This window comes from Manis javanica, chromosome 1 (genome assembly GCF_040802235.1).
Source record: "Manis javanica isolate MJ-LG chromosome 1, MJ_LKY, whole genome shotgun sequence".
NCBI lineage: Eukaryota > Metazoa > Chordata > Mammalia > Pholidota > Manidae > Manis > Manis javanica.
Genome location: NC_133156.1, coordinates 153,514,748 through 153,535,830, shown reverse-complemented (window position 1 = coordinate 153,535,830; position 21,083 = coordinate 153,514,748).

The following is a 21,083-nucleotide window of genomic DNA, read 5'->3' as shown; positions in this document are numbered from 1 at the left end:
AGCGGTCTTGTGAAGCGTCCTGTCAGATCTTGCCACTCTTATTTCAGAATTCTCCAATGCCTTCCCATCTCACTGAGTGCAAGAGCCACAACCCTGCCTTTGGCTTTGAAGTCTTCACACTCCAGTTACCTCTCTGCCCTCGGGCTGCTCGCTCTGCCCGCCTCTTGCTCTTTCCCCAACACCTCACAGCTTGCATTCAAGCCTCCACCACTTCCTTCTAAGAATTTATATGAAAATCAGCTTCTAAGGGAGGCCTTCCTGAAAGTGAGAAGCAACCTTAGTTTTTTTTAGCATCATATTTTTTATTGTAATAGAGTTGATACAGCAGGAGTAACCTGAACTTTAACCCCATTTCCCAACACCTCCTAACTGCCTGCTGTCTATACTAACTCCTCAGTGTAGTTTTTTGTTTATTGCCACCACACCTCATGCAGGGCCTTGCACATAGCAGGTTGTCTCTAAATGCTTGAAATGAATAAAAAATGGAAAAGGAAGCTCCTTTTCCCTGTACACTTCCACCAGGTCGGGAGTACAGCCACTCATGGATGTTATCACTACGTTTACATGATACCATGAACAACATATCATTCTTCTGGACATGGTCAGTTTATTTTTGATGAAATTCTTTTAAAAGCTGTGCTCTATTCTCCATGGAAAACTGTATGTAACGGGGGGTTAGTCCAGCCTTGGTATTTCTGTACCTTTTATTTATAATGCACATGAACTTGGTATATCTCATTGTATTTATAACCACATACCAAACTATTCCAAAACTTAATTTCTATCATCCAAAAAACAGGAGGGTTGATCTGGGGCACCATTTTTCTAGTCTTCAAAAATAACTGAATTGCCTGGATTCTCTCTCCTGAGGCTTCTAGTTCAGACTTTCTTTCACTGTGTCTGTATTTCAAGGCCAAAAAGGGGGACATGACCTCTGAGGACTCAGCTTGAAAGGCCTCCAGTACCCTATCTTGCGCATCTGATTGCCGCAGGCCAGTCCCCAGCTCGGCTTAGGTCCAAGGAGGGAGAAAAACAGCCTCCACCCTGAGTGGGGGCTGGTGAATAGGGATCAAAGGAACTCCTGGTCATATTTGTAATCTACTACCATCTGCCATCTGTCTTAAATTATTCATGTTACTTCTGTCTGCTGCAGAATGTTAATGTCATCCTCAAGATCCCGTAAGTCCCATCCCAATTACAGCTTTCAACAGAAGCTGAGGATCTCTGCCTTGTGCCAGGTTCCGGTGTGGATGAAGCTCCCCAGGTACAGCTCTTTGGATAGTCCCCATCTTGACCCTGAGACTGTGAAGCAAACAGGCATGTCAGCAGCCCTCCACACATGCCCAGTGGTGGAGAACCCTAATTCCCATTCAACCTGGGGAGGCATACAGGCCCCAAACTGTTGTTAGCCTATAGAAATTCTGGAACGCAGGCCACACAGGTGCCCCCTTCTGTAGGTGCCGGGAATGTTCCTCACACATTTCCCATCCTGCTCCCTGGGAATGGTTCCCTATCTAGTGCCCTGTGTTCTTTGGCTTCGTCTCTGGGGTGTCTTTGTTACTCACAAAATAATTATTTGTTTGCAGTTGCAAAGCTTTCCCAGTCAGCCTCCTGTCCATGGGAAGTCAGGTGTCCAGAGGTCTTTCATTTTTAAGTGTCCTTGTTCTTTAGTTGAAGCAATCAGAGCTATCACTAATACACCTCTCTTTGTTTATTCTCAGTTTCTTTGAGTCTTAAGAGGATTGACCTCATGCCCCAAAAGCCACATCCAAAACTCTTTCAGGGCTGCTGTCTATATTGGGTATGCCAGCCTGGACAGCATCTTTAAGATTCCTAAAAGCCACATTTTTCTGACTTAGCATCTGAGTGCCATGAACTTGAATCTGTCCAGGTCATTGCTTCACAAAGGGTAGTACCCAGACCAGCAGTAGCACCTGAGAACTTTTCTGGAAGGACAATCTGTGGACCCTGCTCTAAAAGGACCAAAGCAGAATCTCCCAGAAAAGAGTGGGACCCTGAGTTCCAGCAAGCCCTGCAGATCATTTTGATGCATGCTCCAGTTTAAGAAGCATTATTGTGCATAAGCCTCACCCTTGACTTGATCTTTAACCAGAGGCCATTTCTTAAAAGAAGAATCATGTGCAGACTAGAGAAACTGGGGATAAAAAGCCATTTAATTTTCTCTGATTTGAAAAGATATATGCAAGTTTATTGCCACATTATTAACAACAGCCAAGGTATGGAAATAACCAAAATGTCAATTAATATATATTAATGGATAAATTAGAGGTAGGACATATACAAAATGGAATATTATTCAGCCATAAAAAAGAAATCCTGCCATTTACAAAACAACATGGATGGACCTAGAGGGTATTATGCTCAGTGAAATAAGCCAGGTGGAGAAAGACAAATACCAAATGATTTCACTTATTTGTGTAATCTAAAAACAAAACAAAATGAACAAAATAGCAGTAGGACTCATAGACACTGAGAAGTGACTGGTGGTTACCATTGGAAGGGGCTGGGGCTGAAGTAGGTGAAAGAGATAAAGAGGCACAAAATCTCAATGATAATGTAAGTTAGTCATGGGGATGAAAGTACAGAATAGAGAATATAGCCAATGATTCTGTAACATCTTTCTATGTTGACAGATAGTAACCCCACTAGTTGGGGTGAGCATTTAATAGTGTATACACCTGTCAAGTCACTATGTTTTGTACTTGAAATCAATATAATATTGAATATCAACTACACTTAAATTAAAAATATATTTTTTAAAAAGTTTAATTTTCCAATTCAGTAAGTCTTAGACACATTATAGTTCCTCAAAATTCTGCTCACCAGCTGAGAAATTCCTCTTCAAGTCTGTCTCTTTTGTGAATCTGCGCATCACATTCAGCTAGAACCGAGCTGATCTTTTCAACACCTGCCTAGAGGTCACCTGGAGGCAGACCCGCAGGTTTGTCATGTCAGGGACCTTCTCTGTCATCCAACTTATCTTGGAACACAGTTGTTCTACAATGTGGGTCACCCATTTTCCACCTTCAGTGACAGTTTCCTCACAAACTTTTCAGCTTCCACTCCCAGTTTGCCATTTATTTTTTCTTTTGTGTCAACAGTTTACTCACAAGTTCCCCAGTCTTTGGCTACCATGCATTTCTAAAGCAAAGGTCACGTGTTTTCAATTGTTGATAACAGCAGCTTCCGACTGTTAAGTCCTCAATTCTGTGATCATTCGCTCTTCCTGGGTACCCACCACCCCAAAGCCTGGTGTTTTAGACAACTACTATTTATTTCCTCCCAACTGTCAGGCTGGCAGTTTGTGCACAGCTGAGTTTCAGCTTGCAAGTCCCTCTCATGCCCCTGGAGTCACTTGGCAGTCATGGTGGGGGCCATAGCAGATTTCATCACACACACCTCACAGCTGGGGCCAAAGGGGAGGCCCTTGTCTCACTCCATGGCCTTCCAGTGGGCTAGCCTGGGCAAAGGCTTGGCTGCACGGCAGCTAGGTTGCAGGAAGGCAAAATGGGAGCTATGGGAACTCATGGCTGCACAACATCAATCTTGCTTCATTCCTCCTGTGAACAGAAGGTACAAGCCCCACCTAGACTCAAGGGGAGAGAGACGGACCCCCTTGTGCTGTGAGGAGCAGGAATATCACTTTGCAATGGGACCTACATACACAGACTAAATTTGGCCACATTTTACGGAATACCGCCTTATATTTGGGAAAATTACTTGCAGCCAAAGCTCAAACCAAGTTTGAGTTAATGTCCCCTCCCATAGCCTGGAAACTGTTTTATCTCCTGCATTAGGAGTCTCTAAGCCAAGACACTTATGAATAGATTTATTAAAGTCATCTGTTAGTCAAGCCAATGCACTATGTCATCAAACTTGGCAAGAGGTGAACAAAAGTGATAGTCACAGTGACTTCTAAAATGGCGAATCTCAGTATGTCTTCAAGTTCATAACCACTTTATTGCTGATCTGACATTCAATGTCAGAAACAACATGGCACTTTTCATAACAAAGCTGGAATCATCTTTCCTTCTTATTGGCTTATTTTTATTTTTATTGTCAGTCTTCTCCTGCACACCAAGGAAGTTTCCTTTGTTTCAGTCCTGCATCCTGAATCTAGGTCAATGCCCTGCAGAGTAAACACTACTTGTTAAATGAAGGAACAAATAAATGAGCTGACAGGCAAGTGTGTGGCAATCTGGTGGCTATAAATAACAGTTGCTTAATTGTTGAATTTGAGAAATTATGTCATCATATTAAGTTATATTCATATCTATTCTCTCACCTAGATCCTGGAATAAAGTTTCCTTTATTATAAGAGTTAAAGTAGCCCAAGCACCTAGTGTTTTCTAAATTCACAAAATATATTAATCTTAAGGATATTAATCTTTAGGAGTTAGGAATGAAATACCAGAATTCCCTGAAATGCTCAGGAATTTTCAAATCATATTACACTGTATTTTTCATAACACTTTTTAAATTATTATCTTTCGATAATAATTGGTAACTTTAATAATAAACAATGAATAATTTTTCTGAAACTAAATGCTTTAGAGGTTTTCTGTTAAAAGGATACAACAAATAAGTTGCTTGTTATTATTATATATGAGACAATGTTATGTTTCAATAATATATAAAAAAATTCTGATTTGGAAATTTGAGAACACCTGAAAAGAAAAGAATAGTAACACAAAATAAATTATAATAAAGAGCATTTGTAATTGAAAGGTAATACCACAAATAATCAATATTTAGTTATTCTTAAAATGAAATTTAAAACAAAATTAATTATTCTAATAATCTTGCCTTGTTTCATTACAAATATTCCAGAACAATAATGACAATTTTTTCTACTGTTTTACTCATTTCGTTTTAAAGACAAGAGTATTTTTGTGTATTTGCCCTGGTTTTGATCCTCCCATTGGAAGTGATGTCGCTCAAGCTAATTCAGATTTCACGCTGGTTTCTGATCCCACATCACAGTACTCCTCTTCCGTCCCATCTTCACTTTGCATTTCTTCTGTTGAAGAACACATGCTTTTGCCAAATCTTCTAAAATGTAAACACCAGCCAACTTGGGTTTCATTTAAGCAACATATCTGGGAACCCTAGCAGAGTTTGCAACACTACACAGAATAGGACTTGAAATGACCAATTTCAGGATGCATTTTGTTTTCAATACTTATTTCACCCTTAGTTTAAAATATACTATGCATCTGTAAGAATGACTTGCCAGCTAAGCAAGCCACCAGTGGGGTTGCCTCTGGCCACTTCCCAAAACATAGACCTTGATCTTCTGTGCCCATGTCATTCTCCAACCTGGTGTCAGTGGGGTCTTAAAACCAACTCATTAAGGTCCTCTTGTTTATTGTTAACCTTTAATTCTCAAAGGAGAGTTATACTCTTTCCCATTTTTCTAATTTCTTGATTTTTTTCAGAACTTGAGAATCTGTAAAACATACACTTCTGAGAAATACTAGGAGGAAATTTCCTCTTAGAAACAGTATAATCACTTTGCCATATGTTACTCTATAAAAATCTTTACACTGTGCTTTGAAACAATTATCTAGATGGGAGGTTTTTCTTTGTAATGAATATTCATGTGAGGCTATTCTGTAATAGGGTGAAGATGTATGTGCTTCAGGAGATTAAATGTCTGTTATATCTGGCATTTTATTTTTTGCAAGCTGCACCTCACTTTGTAGAGGTGAAATCTGTCATATGCCTCAATTTGCAATTACTCAGATATCTGCAAAGGTTCAGTCCGGCATTTTATGTTCACATTTTGTTAGCACTATGTTAAGAAAGTAGGTGTTCACCAGCTGGTAAATGTCACAAATGTGTAAATGAAAGAACTGAATAATAACAAATTTCCCTTATTGATACTTAAATGAAAGATTCTCAAACATTCCATTTAAGTGTATACAATGGAAAAATGATTTTTGTACTTACCCAAAGAAAGAAACTTGCATTTATTTTTCTGGTTTAAAATAATTTTTTTTTGTCTTTGCTGTGTCCCTTCACTCCTTTTGTTGGTGAGTTTTTTACTAAAATATCTTTAGGAATCCTTAGTATGTGTCACAGGGAATTCTCCTCAATCCGATCAATGTGGTTTTTACCACTTTCTACAACATGCCACTTTGAATTATGATTATACGTGCTTGCCCAAAAGCTTCTGACGACCTTCCTGCTTTAAGATCCCAGGAAATTGAGATGCTTCTCCCACTCCAGCCAAGAACAGCCTGAGGCCAATAGCAGGGTCTCCTTTATGAACTGTGTCAGAGAAAGCGCAAAGGAGAGACTCCTCTGGACAAAATGAAAGTCAGAGCTCACAGTATTGTTGGGTCTCTGCTTGTTTAAAAGCCCTTTTGAATAGCTTAGTGCAAATGATTATTAATTCTGTTTGTAGTGATGTTAGAAATGATGGTGGGTAGACTGAGGGGTACTTTCAGCTCCATATGGATACAAAATAGTCAGCATTACTGAGGAGCACAAACTCTCCCACATTTCAAGCCCTTCTGAATATCCTCACAGAGACACCCACCCCCACTGACCACAGGTATCTACCATGTTCCGCCCTTGTCCTGCCAGGAATCTAGGCCAGGTCATGGGGCTAAGAACTCATCTGCCTGCAGTGGGCTGCACAGCCTCCGCTTCAGGAAGAGCCAAGCTCTGCCTCCCACAGGCAGTCTACCCTAATAACCTGACACTCCATCCACTCCTGCCACGTAGGGCCACTGTTGAAGAGCTCACTGGGTTGCTAAGTTGATTTTATTTTTCTCCTGGCTATTGATTTCCGCTTTGCCATGGAGTGTTATCCTTTGGGTCATTCTCAGCTTCAGACTCAGAGTCCTGCCACCCAGCCAGGCTCCAGTCACCTGGAGGGCTGACCGGGAGGGGATTTCAGACAGCAGGAGCTGCTCAGAAACAGTTCCACAGGTTCCACGCCCCTGTAGCCAACTCCAGCCCCCCATCACACCTCAATCCAAGAGATCCAGTTTTCATTCAAAAACAACACAGCAGTTCCCAGTTAATGATCCTAACATGGACTGAGGGAGAACATGAATATTATGAACATAATATAGATAAAAATTGTTGATTAAGCAAGATACAACACTATATGATGCAATTAATCAGTGATTCTATATTTCTACTAACATATGCAAATATGATCTAGAGCAGAAGGCACACTGAAATAATCACAAAATGCATTTTATGAAAATAGTATAGGGCAATAAGTGCTCTTATGTATTGAGAAGATGTATGCTTTTTAAAATCAAATACTTAAATACATCTTTGTTTTGCATTTTCTTCTCTAAATTAATCTCAAAGATTAAATTATCAGTATCAGCACCACTGTTACCTGGAAGTTGGAAAAGTAATAGTTACTCCTAATGCCAAGGCTAATGTTCAGGCTAAGTTCTTCAATCATTTTTAAAATCTGAAATTAAGTCTGAATTAAAGACTTCAAATCCTCAAGTGTCATAGGTGTTCCCAGGCCACCAGAAGTCTCCACAGCCTGACGTCTAGTGCTGTCCCATCTCACTCCCCACTTTTGACCTAGAAAATATAGTTAACCAAGAAGCCAATGGGTATTTTCTCCAATGACTACTGGAAAAGAACATAGTGGTATTTTTATTTTATATGTTATTCATAGCCAATAAAACATCTGTTTCACTTTTGATGCTTGTTTTTTGTTAAGAAGCCTCAAATAATAATTGTAGCAGTAATAGTAACACCAAAAGCCCAAACCTGTTGTAGGGCTTATAACTGTCAGAGCATTTGGGGGAAGCAGCATGCGGTGTGAGAAACACACTCACTGGTCCGAACTCAGTAAATGGACACGGAGACAAAGAGAACAGCGGAGTGAGGCTTTAATGACGGTCTTGCAAGATCCCGTGTCTGGTGGGCAGGCACACCTGGGGAGATTGGCGCCAGTAATTTATCTCCTAGTGCGCTAGTCCCTCCCCTGGTTCCTCACTGGCTGAGTACTACAGGGTTCACATTCTTTCCCAGATGTCGCCTAAGCCACTTATGTCCTTCCCTTTCATTTGTCTTAATTTTATTGGTAGATTTAAAAACAAACTCAAATCAAACAGATATAGCCAGGTCCTTAACCAATTCCCGCCCCTCCGACCCTGACTCTCAGCCTGAGCAGCTTCCTGGCATATTTTCCACCATGTGGCCCTTTGTTAATACCTTAACTGTTAAAATGTTTAAACCTCCTGGTGGGAATAAATCACATTTAGGTTTTATGTTCTTTCTAACAGTGGCATACAACTTGCAAACCAGCTTATTTTATTAAGTTTCTTATTGATGAGATGAACTGAATCTCTTACCATGAAAATTTGTTTTTATTATCTGCTTTGTTTTGGTTCTCTGTTTAGTTAGTGCTTAAATGACCATAATTCTACTTTTTCCTTGTGGGTGGATATAAAAACTGGAGTGAAGTGTTTTAAATAAATGGAAGCTTAGGAATAACCATAACATTGTCACACACTTTCAAAAGTGAACTGTTTGCCTGAGTCAGCAAATGGGATGAATATTTTTAAATGCATCATTAAAAGCCAGTATGCAAATAATCTCAGAGTCAACTGAAGAAAATGGTACTTTTCACTTTGTTATCCATCAACATAATAAACAACATTTAGCGCCACCAATATAAAACCCATATACAAATAGGTAATTAGCCATCACAGGACATCCATGCCTCTTCCCTTCCCATCAGCAATTTGCCTTGTTTCTGACTTACTCCCACTTGACTCAGAGTAGGCAGGGTCTGCAAAGAGCACATCAACCCCGACTTGACTAATGGACAGCTAGGGGTACACACAGGTTTCTCCTTGCAAAGCTGGCATTAAAACTAGATTATTTAAAAATATCCTAAGCGTGCTTAAATCTAACCTTGCTTAAAACCCTTCAGCAGCTTTCTGTTAATCTGATAAAATTCCAAATGCCCGGCCAACCCCCAACCTCATATTGCTCAACGTTCCCTTGACTTCCATATGCTCTACCTCAAATGTGCTTTCCTCCCAAAAGGCCTTTCACAGGCTTCCTGGGCCTAGAACGCTCTCCTAGTGTCCTTGGCTGTGTAATAGTTACTGAGTTTATAGGTCTCTGTGTCAGTTTTTTCCCTAATAGGGTGTACCCTGAACCCATGGAGTGAGTTACACTCCCTTCCTGCAAGCAGTTTGAGCCACACTGGCATTCCATTTTACTAAAGCTCATCGCATTTTTTATTTTGTGTATATATATATATATATATACACATTATATATACAATGTATGTCCTTCCTGCTAGACCAAAACAATTGGAAGTCAAGGATGACTTCTTTCTTATTATAATTGTATCTTCCACTTTGTTGGGCAGTACTGTGCACATGCTATACATTCAATTAAAATTGGATAATTTATGGCTAATTAATTGATCAAGGTGCCTTGGCCCGAGTGGTTATTTCTGAGTTACATCATACTGCTTCACCAGTATAAAGTACATTTTAGGAATACCTAACTCTATAAATGTTGGCCAGTTTCTGCGACTAAAGATGATTTTAGATTTTCTTTTCCAGTAATTGCAGCACTGCAACTCCCTGGTAGCGCCTCGCCGAAGCAAGCAGGGGCTGGGGAGGGAGCATCCCTGAACGTGCTGCTCTGTCAGTTGAAGAGCTCTTCCTGCATGCTCTTTCTTTAGTGATAGAAATTAAGGCGAATTTTGATGATGTGCTATTTTGCTATCTCTCTTCATTTCCAAATCAAATCCTATACATAGGCAAAATTTGCCTAGGATCTTTTTTTCTTAATCACTATTTAGAAAAAGTGCTTTTTTTTTCTCCCAAGCTGATTAGCTATCAGTTAAAAACAAATTCCTCATTTGTTTCCATTACATTTCATAATACTTTTCTTCTCAAATCAGTAACCTATATTATTCCCAGCAATGAGTTTAGCTGCCTTTTACTGTACTGTATAGCTACACTAAGGAAATAAGCAGATTCTAACCTGTCTTTCTTGTACATCTTGGCCCACCCTAGCATAGCCCAGTTCCAACATTAACTACGACTGCTAAGTTATCAATATGTTTGGATACCTAACTGGAGTGTAAAAAGTGCTCAGTGCTCAGAAAAAAAATTCTTCTGAATTTCTCTGGCCTTTAAATTTTTAAGTATTCATGGTCAAATGATTTGGCACTTTGATATGTTTATGTTTTTAATCTCTATACCAGCTGGGGAAAAGTGCATTCCCAAGTACTTCATGTTTACAAAAAGCCTTAAAACAGTTGACATTATCCTGCAGGTCTACCTGTCCCTTTAGGATCACTGAGGATGTGCAGGAAGGGGCCTGACTGAGGCGCGCAAGGTGACTTGTCGTAGGAACAAAAGGGTGGAGGGAGAGACTCAGGACGTGACAGTGACTTGAAATTTTAACATGAACATCACCATTGTTCTTATCAACAGCAATAGGATATCCCAAACTGAAAGTGCTTGCTGCCAACCCTACACTAAGAATTGTCCATACAACCATCACTCACATGGCCACAAGTGCCTAAAACTCCATATGTCAAGTGATATTTCTATTTTTTAAATGATACAATATTCCATATATTGGTACCTGATTTTTCTGGGCACTGAGCTCAGTTTGGCTTAATTTTTATTCATTCATATGTATCATGCCCCAGATTGCTTTGAAGTGGGTGCTTGTTAATTAGCATTGTCATACGTGGTATAGTTAAAACTGGACAGAGAGAGAGAAATGTTGCTCCATCCGCAACAGGAATAATACGGCATAAGGGGAAATCAAATGGAATCACCTTGGGAATCAGCTAAAAGCCGATCCTTTCTTTCATATCACATCAGGGAGCCACCCTTCAAGCTGTATTGTTCAGTTCATTAGGTTTTTAAAGGACTAACTGCTTTTTAAAATCAGATCTGGGTTCCAGCTCAGCCCAATCAAGAGAAGCCCAGTGAGCCTATTTCTCATCACATCCCTGGGCTCCCATGTACTACTCCAAGCGGGAATGGTCGACACCGTCAAACGTTTGGAGCATCACTAGGAAAGCACACCTGGAGGGTGGAAACCGGGTCACATGACTTTTCTAAGCCAGATTGGGGAATTCTGATGGTATTAAACAAACAAGATTTCCAGGGGATCAAAATCCGTTGATTAAAAGTGTGAAAAGTAAAACCCATACCAATGTACATTAGGAAATTGCCCTCTGGGATTGTCAAAAATAAGTAGCAGAGTTCACACATCAGTGGGGTTTTGAATGGGTTCCTTTGTATCTTCCCCTCATTAGCTGACCTCACATGATGGCGCTGGGCAGACAGCCTCAGGGCTCCTGCCAAGGCAGACAGATCACCACGGGTGCACCCCTGGCCTCTGACTCAGCCTTACATTGGCAGTCAGGGTTCTGGCCTCTGTTCAAGCAAAAGCGGAGTACAGGGAAGGACAGCTGTCCCCTACTCAGGTCTAAAGTGGAGGAAATCTCCACTGCTTCCTAGACAAAAATCACTAGAAGTCAATTTTTGCTGTGGTAGTTCTAGAAGTTTCTCTGGCTTATCTTGTTATTTTTGTCACCAAAAGGTCAGGGCACTGAAACTTGCTTAAAAGTATTTTATCCATCATTTCTGCCTGAAGCAAGTGAAAAAGTGCATCATTTCTCTTACTGCTTTAAGAGTGAAGATGGGGATTAGATGAGAGAGAAAATTTATTTATATTGCATTTGTTTTCTCAATTAAGATATATTTGGGAAATATTGAGAGATATAATGAATCACCACAAATTTAAGTACTTTCCTTAATAAGAATTAATGAGCATCTTGATTTCTATATACACTAAAAGAAAAAAATGGCTCCAATATAATAAATCATTCTCCAAAATGAATTTTTATATTTCTTTTCAGAGATTGATAACCGAAGGATCACAAACTACCTACCAAAAGATATGAATGAAAACAAAACTCAACAGTTACTAAGTTTTAACAGTATCATTTTGTTTGAAAATGACTGAAAGTGAATCTTTTGGGTATGATGGGCCTGAGCCAGCCCAGGGGCAGAGCGGCCTGGAGGGGCGCTGCCCGCACTGCGGGTGGCCTGCAATGACAGTTTCTCCTCTTGTAGCTGCAGGTCCTGCAACAGCAGCTGCCAATCTCACATCCTCTCAAGTTCATATCCAATAGCAGGAAAGCGTCCTTTTCAGAAATCTCTAATTTTGCCCATTTTTGGCTCACATGCTTCTCTCCAGATCAACCTCTGCAGCCAGGGAAATGCAATATCCAGGTCCCAAGTTCTACCCTTAGGTTCTGAGGTAAGACGCTTCACCAAAGCCACGTGGCCTGTAAATGAAGGTCAGGGTAGCTTCCCACAGAGGATGAAGGCACAATTACCAGGAAGGGAGCAAATGTCTTTTTTGGGGAACAACAGATACTCACAGACTTTTTTTTTCCCCTTTTATGGAGGATCTGTGATACCAATCAAGAAGAAATCAAACAGTGCCCACTGCCCCATACCGAGAAGTATATTCTATTAAAAATTTGGATGTATTTCTTGTACAGATTCCTATATTTTTTCCTTCATAGCCTAACCTGTTTTATTTGTAACCAGTGGCCTTGTTTCAAATAATATGTATGCAATATATATATTTATATATATAACCAAAATCTACATGCTCTTGGATAAAGTGCTTTTTTTCCCCCTTTATTTAACGTTATTCTGTGAAGGTATTTAGTAGTATCAACACAGTCCTCATGTTAATTCCTCCTAGAGCAATATTTATACCAGAAAATCTGATACTTAAGCTTTTTCTGCTTTCAGGGCAAAGTAGTTGTATGTGAGAAGTTTGTAGAAGTGCCTCTTTGACAATCTTATATATTCAATATAATTGTTATCATTTTTTGTATGTGTTGCTGAGAAGTGTTTGAAAACATATTGTGATCATTTTTTGTATGTGTTGCTGAGAAGTGTTTGAAAACATGAATTTTAATAATACCTAGTATTCCTTATATTCTGGGTGTTCCATCGTTTATTTGGCCGAGCTCTATCCTACTGCTTTAATTACTACAATTTTTAAGATTATATGTAAATAAAAAACTGATGAATATTATTGAATATAAATCTATATTTGCATCCCTAATTCATTTGTCCGAATAAATAGTTCAAGGCAGAATTACTGGGTAACAGTCTAAAATGCTGTCTTTTGATGCATATTGCCAAAATGCCCTCCAGAAAGATGGTTCCATTTACATTCACAACAGCACTCTTGCTAACACTTGATATTAAAATAGTTTTATTTTAAATTTAGAAATAGTGTTTTTATATAGTTAAGAAGGTCAAGCAGTCCAATTATTTCAAGAAAGTCTGTTTCATTGTATCTGCTAATTGACACCATAAATTTGTGGAATATGTTTCATATGCGGATTGCATATATTACTTTCTGTGCTATAAAATAAGAAAAGCAATTTAACACACCTACACCACCTCCCTCCTCACACCTTCCAGTAATATTTTTATATTATTATTTTTAGGTCTGAATATTAATTTACTCTTCTAAAATTAGGAGTTTTTAGCTTTCTTTCTTGAGGTTTTATTCAATTTGGGCAGAATCTTTCACGTGCTCCCCAGTAGGACAGAAAATTTGCCCAGAGTAATTTTTCCCACCCCCATCAGGTCCCCCTCCCCTGCCTCCAACAGTTGCCCCTACTTCTCCATTAGAGTGTGAATGGGGTTCACCAGAGGACAAGGTTGGGACCTTACTCTGTATGTAGTGCAAAGCCTCAAAAACAAGGCATAATAGCATAGTGTGATACTGACAACATAATATTTAGAGTCTTTTACTTTGCCTGTAGCAGGGCTTTTCCACCTGAGCACCCTGACATTTTGGACCAGAGCACCTCTGCTGTGGGGCCTATATTATCACTAGGATATTTGGCATGCCCCTGGCCTCTGTCCACCAGATGCTTCTAGGAACCCTCCCAGTCGTGACAACCAAATATGTCCCTGGATAGCACCCAGTGTCCACTGCCGGACCCCTGCCCAGGATGGAGGACTGAGGGTCTGAAGGTGCTCCCCTTGAGGTCTGCCCACGCGGCTGTTTGATGCAGTGGGAAGGGCGATCTCACCCAGTTAAGGGCAGAGGGGACACTGGCAGGACAAGTGCTACAGGGAGGGAGAAGCAGGCAGGATCCTCTGTCAGGGCTTCTTCGTGAAGACCTGCTCCTTTTTCTTCCCCTCTCCTGGCCTCCTCACTTACGTTCCCCTTTTCTCTCCAGGAACACCAGGCCTAAGCCAAAGGCAGCTGTGCTCACATATTCAAGTTCTCTTTCAAATATATCTGCAACCTTATTTCCCAATCTTTTGTAGTTTCCTTGTGAATTCAAGTCCTATTTTCAGCATATTGAATAATTTAAGCACATTGCTGTGAATTTACAGCGCATTCATTGTGAATTCCCTGCATTGTTTTAATTTTTGACTCTGCACTTACCTTAAACATGAATCACTTTCTATGGAGTCTTGCTAGGGTCTGGTGATGAAGATAATAGTAAGGGGCAGCCTTTTGCCTCTAGCCAGGCACTGTGAGTTTTACCCATTTCACTAAACAAGTATTTAGGATAAATTTATCAGCCCAGCATTTCCTCACCACATAAAAGAATTCAAGATTGGATGCCATACTCATGATGAGCACAGAATTGGGCATCTCATTCCTGTTGCCATTGTCCAGGGCTTAGGGTCTCTATAGGGGACATCCCTGGCCTAGTGACCACAGCTGTATTTTAGTTCCCATTCATGTAGGAACACCTCTTCTCAGCTCCCTCTCACTCAAGGCTCTCAGATCTGTTTCATTTAGAGAAGAAAGAACTCAACCTTAGCTCTTCAACAGATGAGTGTGAAAACTCCACTTGAAGACACAGATCGAATGCCATTACCTTTTGAGTTAATGGACATTCTGCTGTGGTTGTCAAAGGACAACCTTTGGAGTTATCTTACCTTTAAGCTCAGCTATGCCCCTTGTTTTACTGAGTTTTATTTTTTGCTGTTGTAAATTATGCAGCTCCTCTCTGTGATTAGAATGGAGGTGGGAGGCAGGCAGTGTGCATCAGTCTGATCTGCCATTGTGACTCCCAGTTTCCTGGTGGTGCTTCTGCATACATGGTGGGAAAAGGCAAGCTCAGTGTAGGTAGACCAGGTGCACGAGGAATGGGATGGCCAGAGGCTGCAGTGGTAAGGTAAACACCAAATAGATGCAAAGGTCCTCACATAGCACAAAAAGAAATCCATGCCTTGTTTTATCCTTATAGGACCAGATGTAGATGGAAATTCTTAACTATTAGCAATGCATAACCAGACTTTTATTTTAGAAGAAAGCTCTGACATTATGTAAGATATTGATGGAGTGGAGTCCAAAATGCCTAGTGAGCAGACAACTAGAAGGTGGATGACTGGGGGGATGGGTGAAATAGGTGAAGGGAATTAAGAGGTACAAACTGCAAATTGTGAAATAAGTTAGTCATAGAAATGAAAGTACAACATACAGAATATAGCCAATAATATTGTAATATCTTGGTATGGTCCATTTACTGTGTACACTTACTGTGGCAAGCAGCTAGTAATGTATATACCGATCAAGTCACTATGTTGTACATCTGAAACCGTTATATTGTGCATCAACTTTATTCCAATAAAGAAGTTAAACATTTTTAAATGCAAAAAAATAAAATAAAAAGATCTTTGAATTAAAAAAAAAAGAAGGTGGATGATAGTGGCGAGGTGAGATAATATGATAGCGAAGAGCATTAATACAGTGGTAATCATGACAGACAGGAGGCTAAATTCAGGGAAACTTCCCAAGGTAGACTTGCAATGTCTGGTGGGTAGTAAAGGAAGAGAAGAAACGGAGCTTGGAAGACACTGAGCTCGCTGCGTGGGAGGAATGGACGCTGAGATGATCCGACCAGCAGGGGCGGACTTGAGGGAGGCTGTGCCACACCCAGAAATCTGTGCTTAGTGTTCACGTGGAAGTGGTGTTCAGAAAAGAGAGTCAGACTAGAAACAGACTGTGGAAACATGGGCACAGAGGACACCGGCGGGAAGGCGGATGGCATCACTAGGTCATCGGCGGAGCGACAGACGGAACCGGGATGGAAACACCTGGGAAACCAGCGACTAAGGGGCAGAGATGGAAGAATGGAAACCGCGAGTGGAAGTAGCGACCCAGCAGCCGGAAGAGCGCCCAGGAGACACGCGGGGCTGAGGACAGGGCGGAGGAGGAGGGTCTGCGCCCTGTCCTTGCTGCGGGACCGTGAGCAAGGGGAAGGGTGAGACGGGAACTGAAGTGCCCCTTGTCTCTTCAGAGGGGGATACTGCAGAAAACAGATGAAATGTTAATATGAGTTAAAGCCTAGGCAGTACTTTTGTGGACGTTAGATTGCACTGTATATGTCCTGTATTTTCTATGTATATAAAACATGTAATATGTCATTATTAAAATGTAATGACTGAAATTTAAGGTAAAACAATGAAAGGACTTCTCAGATTGGGCAATTAAAAGGCGTTAGCCCCTTAAGGAAACCCTTTCCACAAGAGCAGCATGTACGCGTCAAGTCGTGTCGCATGAGGACAGATTGACAAGGACCAGGACGACTGGTTGTGCTTCCAGGAGGTTTAGAAAATGTAGAAAAGGTGGGATTTGGAGTAGTTACTTACCAGGACTGAGAGAAAGGTTTTTAGAATGGGGTCCTGGTTTGTGGACTCAACAGCAGGAAAAGAGAGATTAAAATTTAGGCACCGGAGAAAGCATGGTGGAGAAGGCAGGCTGCCTTGCAGGTAACGAAAAGCCACGTGGAAGCAATTTAAATGCAGTATTTAAATCAGTTACTGCCATGTAACAATTCAACCTAAACACCAGTTTAGTGGACACAGAATATATTTTAAATTGAGGTTTCCAGCCCAGCCTTTGCAAGGGTGACTTCCATAGAGCTCATTCTCAGAAAGTGCTTCAAAATGTCCAGGGGGTGGGCTGAGGAGGGCCCTCTCACGGATGCTCCCCAAATCTCAAAGAGCCAGGGAGACAATATTTAGTGCTCTGAATCCATGTCCATCATCAAGGGCAGTGGTGGATATTCACTGATTGGCAGACCCTCAAGTAAATACTGACGCCCCAAGTTCTAATGATCCCAGGAAACAGACAAGCTAAATGGATCTTCAAAAGTTCCTTCAATTGTAATTTCATCAACATGTTTGTTTAATAGTAAAAGTAACCTAGTTCCATGATTACATTCCATTAGTTCCAAAGTTGTTGTATATTTGCCAAAAAGTGTTACCCTCATTCAACCAGAAGGGAGCTTGAGTAGCTTAGCTTCCAGGGAAGATTGCCTTTGTCCTAGCTATGTAAGCTTTATCACTGACATGTTTAGAGCATCAACTATATATGAAACTATGAGACAGGCATGGGAAAGGTTATGATAAATGGTATGCCTCCGAGGAGTTTACATTCTAGCAGAGGAGAATTTTATATTTCATCTCAATAGCAAACAAGTAATTTCACTAGATTTTACTAGTAGGAATGTATGCTTTACCTATAAATATGTGTGTAGTCCTTGAGCTGAAAGGAAAAATGTATACAGTTAACATGTGGTTCTCACAGCGAGAAGGACCTACTGTCAACTGACACTTGGAGGGGCTGAGCATACCAGACTGAGACCAGGAGAATGAGCTCTTGATTTGTGTCCCACTCTGCCATTTACTGCCCCATGTGAGTTTGGGAAAAGATTTGATCTTTCCAGGTTACTGCTTCCTTGTCTATAAAACAGGGCTAGTGATTCCTATCTGTAAAGTTTTTCTGAAGATTAAGTGAGATCATGCATTTTAAACTGTCTTATAAATGGAAAGCTTTATGTGAATGTTAATTATGCTTAAACATTGAAGGAAGTTATAAAGAAATGAGTGTTTTTAAATATGAATAAGCTAAATACATGTGTAGATAATATGTATCCTATATGAAGTGAGCTCTATATGTTATTCAGGAATAAAAAATTCGTTAGTTTAAGAAAAGCAATGAAAATTGTGTCCTAGGATTCCTCTCAGTCACTCACCCCAGAAATGATGCATGACTTTTGATACAGTATAATTCCATATAGCAGACGGTGTTTTTAATCTTCAGCTGCCTTTTAAATTTTAGAGTTAGTTTATCAAGAGGAGGGGAAAGTGGGCTTTTTCCACTATGATGTGTTTTACATTTTGATAAACCCAGACACAGACAATGAAACTACAGGCTTTCTAGCAGAGAAAACATTTTCCTCTATGAGATCATAAAAATAAAAGACAGATTACATTGACTAGTATTTTAAATTATCTCATAATGCTAGATTTAATTACATTTTATGATTCTATGAATTATCATTTATTGTCTCTTTGCATGCCAACTCTTTCTCACTGAAAGCCATACATTTTCAAGTTATGTATCATTTCTGCCCCAAACCAATAATTAGTTTACTTATTTTTTAAACAAACTCATTTGCAAAAGAAAGATAACAGTATATCGGCTATCCAACCTTCAACGAGCCAGTATCAGAGACAACAGAGGATTTAAACCAGAATGGGCAAAACATAATTGGATAATGGGGGACATTGACATGGGCCTGGCCACATGTTCTCCTGTGTAAGAACGGCTAACCCAATTCTGCAGTGTACAAGGCGGCTTTTTTTTTCAGGGTTGAAATCTAAAGACTTCTTCCATATTACACTGGAATAATCATAAGCATCTTAGAGTCTTTGGAATGCATACATTTACTTTCCAGATCGTAAAACCAAAATGAATAATTTAGGTCAGATTGGAAAAACTGTAACTCACTGATCACCAGCAAAGTCCACTGCTAATCCGTATTGTATATTATGTACATATTTAATGAAATAGGAGAGTATTCCATGGAAATGAAATGCTGGCTGTCCTGTAATTAAAGGGGAAGGTGATGACACCCACCACGGCCCTTTGCTTTTCACAATTTGTCTTCCTGGTGGGGCACTGCCCCCAGGGAAAGGCCTGCCGTTGTCCTATTCTGCCACCATTCTTTCCATCTCCTTCTAAGGCTGCAGGACGAGGGGCAGGGACTACGTTCACTTTTTCCCAGTCACCCTTCAGACACACCTGTCTGCAGATTAAAGTCCATTTCAGATGTGTTTGCCTCACTACCCCAGGGAGAGCCTGCAGGAAGCCCACACAACTCTTCTCTCCAGGGGCCTCCTTTGTGTTCTTCTGTAGAAGGTTTTGGCCCACATCTGAGACAGAACTGTGTATGGGTTTTCCCACATCTGGGTATGGAATGAAAGACCACATCATCTCATCCAGAATGACTCATTTCTGTGGCCTCCCAATGGGATGACTGAGAGATGGACCTACCTGAGTTTGGACACGGACAACAGATACACACGAGAGTAGTCTCGGGCTCTAAGAACCTTCCTCAGTGGCTTGCCCCAGTGCCTAAAATGTCACCCTTAAACTTTAAGCCCTCTGGGTAAAAATGCATGTGTATCCAGAAAGGTCCTACAAATGTACAAAACCTCTCAAAAGTCATATCTCAAAGCATGATGGCTCATTAACATGTTGGTGTGTATTAATGATCAGGGTATTTGTCAGGTTCTAGGGAAAACAGTACCACAAAACAAGCAGGTTTTTATGGAAAAACCTAGGTGGGTGCAAGGCGAGGGGTGCATTGGGTGGGCATGGTGTGTATGGAGATGTTCTAGTAACTACACCCGTGTTAGGACAGGGGACCTTGGAATGCAGGTGGAAGGGACCAGAGGAGACAACTTCAAAATCAATTAAGTGTTCCACTCATTTCATATCTAACTGATGACCCTCCTATTACAGTGCAAAACCAGATTTCGGATGAGTATATCTAAATGACATGGCAACTGCTGTTCCTGGGGAGGGCAAAGGCAGAGCTAGCAGAACCTCCAACAGAGAGAAAGGGAGAGGGAGAGAGGCTTCTCCACCCTGGGGGTGCCAAGGACAAGACAAGGGAGGAGGATTTCTCAAGAGAAATATCACGTCCTTCAGAATCTTGCTCCAAGTCAACTATGTCCCTACATATGGAGTACAGTCATTGCTGTTCATTTGTTCAATTTTTCTAAGGAATGGAGTTGCTCTACTGTTTCCAAGTGCATATCCTCTTTCGAGATAGAGAAGTGGGAGGGGGTGGATTGACAGTCTTGGCAAAATAGCACAAGGGTACTCAAATCCCAGATGCCAACTCTTACAGCTGGCTAAATTGAGATCTCTTTCTTTTCAAGATATATTTCAGTCAACCAGTTCCTGAAAGTGTTAAGAGGAACCATGAACCTTGCAGGCCGCCATACTATTTAATACCCTGAGTGTACAAAAACTATGGTTTGATTGTTCATGTCTGATGGTTCATGTTATGGTTTGATTGTTCATGTCTGAGCACCAGATTCAAAACATTTAAGATGCTATTCTACAGTCTATAAGTAAGAAGAAATTCAGGGGATAAGTAAGGAAGTGATTTCATTAGGATATTTCCAATGAAAATCAAGGGAAGGAAGAGCAGGAGGAAAAAACAAATTATTTGTGAATGCCTTTAATTGACATAATTGACACAGAAGTGGAGGAGATCAAACTCAGTCAGTCATCAGTTCCTAGCCAATGAAGGCATTGACTGAATTATCCATAACAAGTTTATCCTCAAGATGAGGACACAGAAAAATAAGCATCTTGATTTGCTTCACCATTGGATTTGACATTTAGACCTGAGTTGCTTTTAGTGGGGTACAAAACATGTACATAAACAGTCACTGGGTTTCTGTGTAATTTCTGTCTTAGCTGCTCTGAAACCTTTTCCTCTAACTCCCTCTAGTGAGTCAAGAGCACACAAGCAGCTCATTTTGTTAAAAGTTGAAATTGGGCCCCCCCCCAAAAAAAATGAAAACAACCCCTAAGACCTTTATTCTGTCAAAGAAACTTGCTATTTAAGCCTGTATTATTTTCACTTTGGGCAGTCACACTATTATTGTGGATATTGTTTCAGCATGGCAATAATGAGACCTTTAAAAGGAATGTGA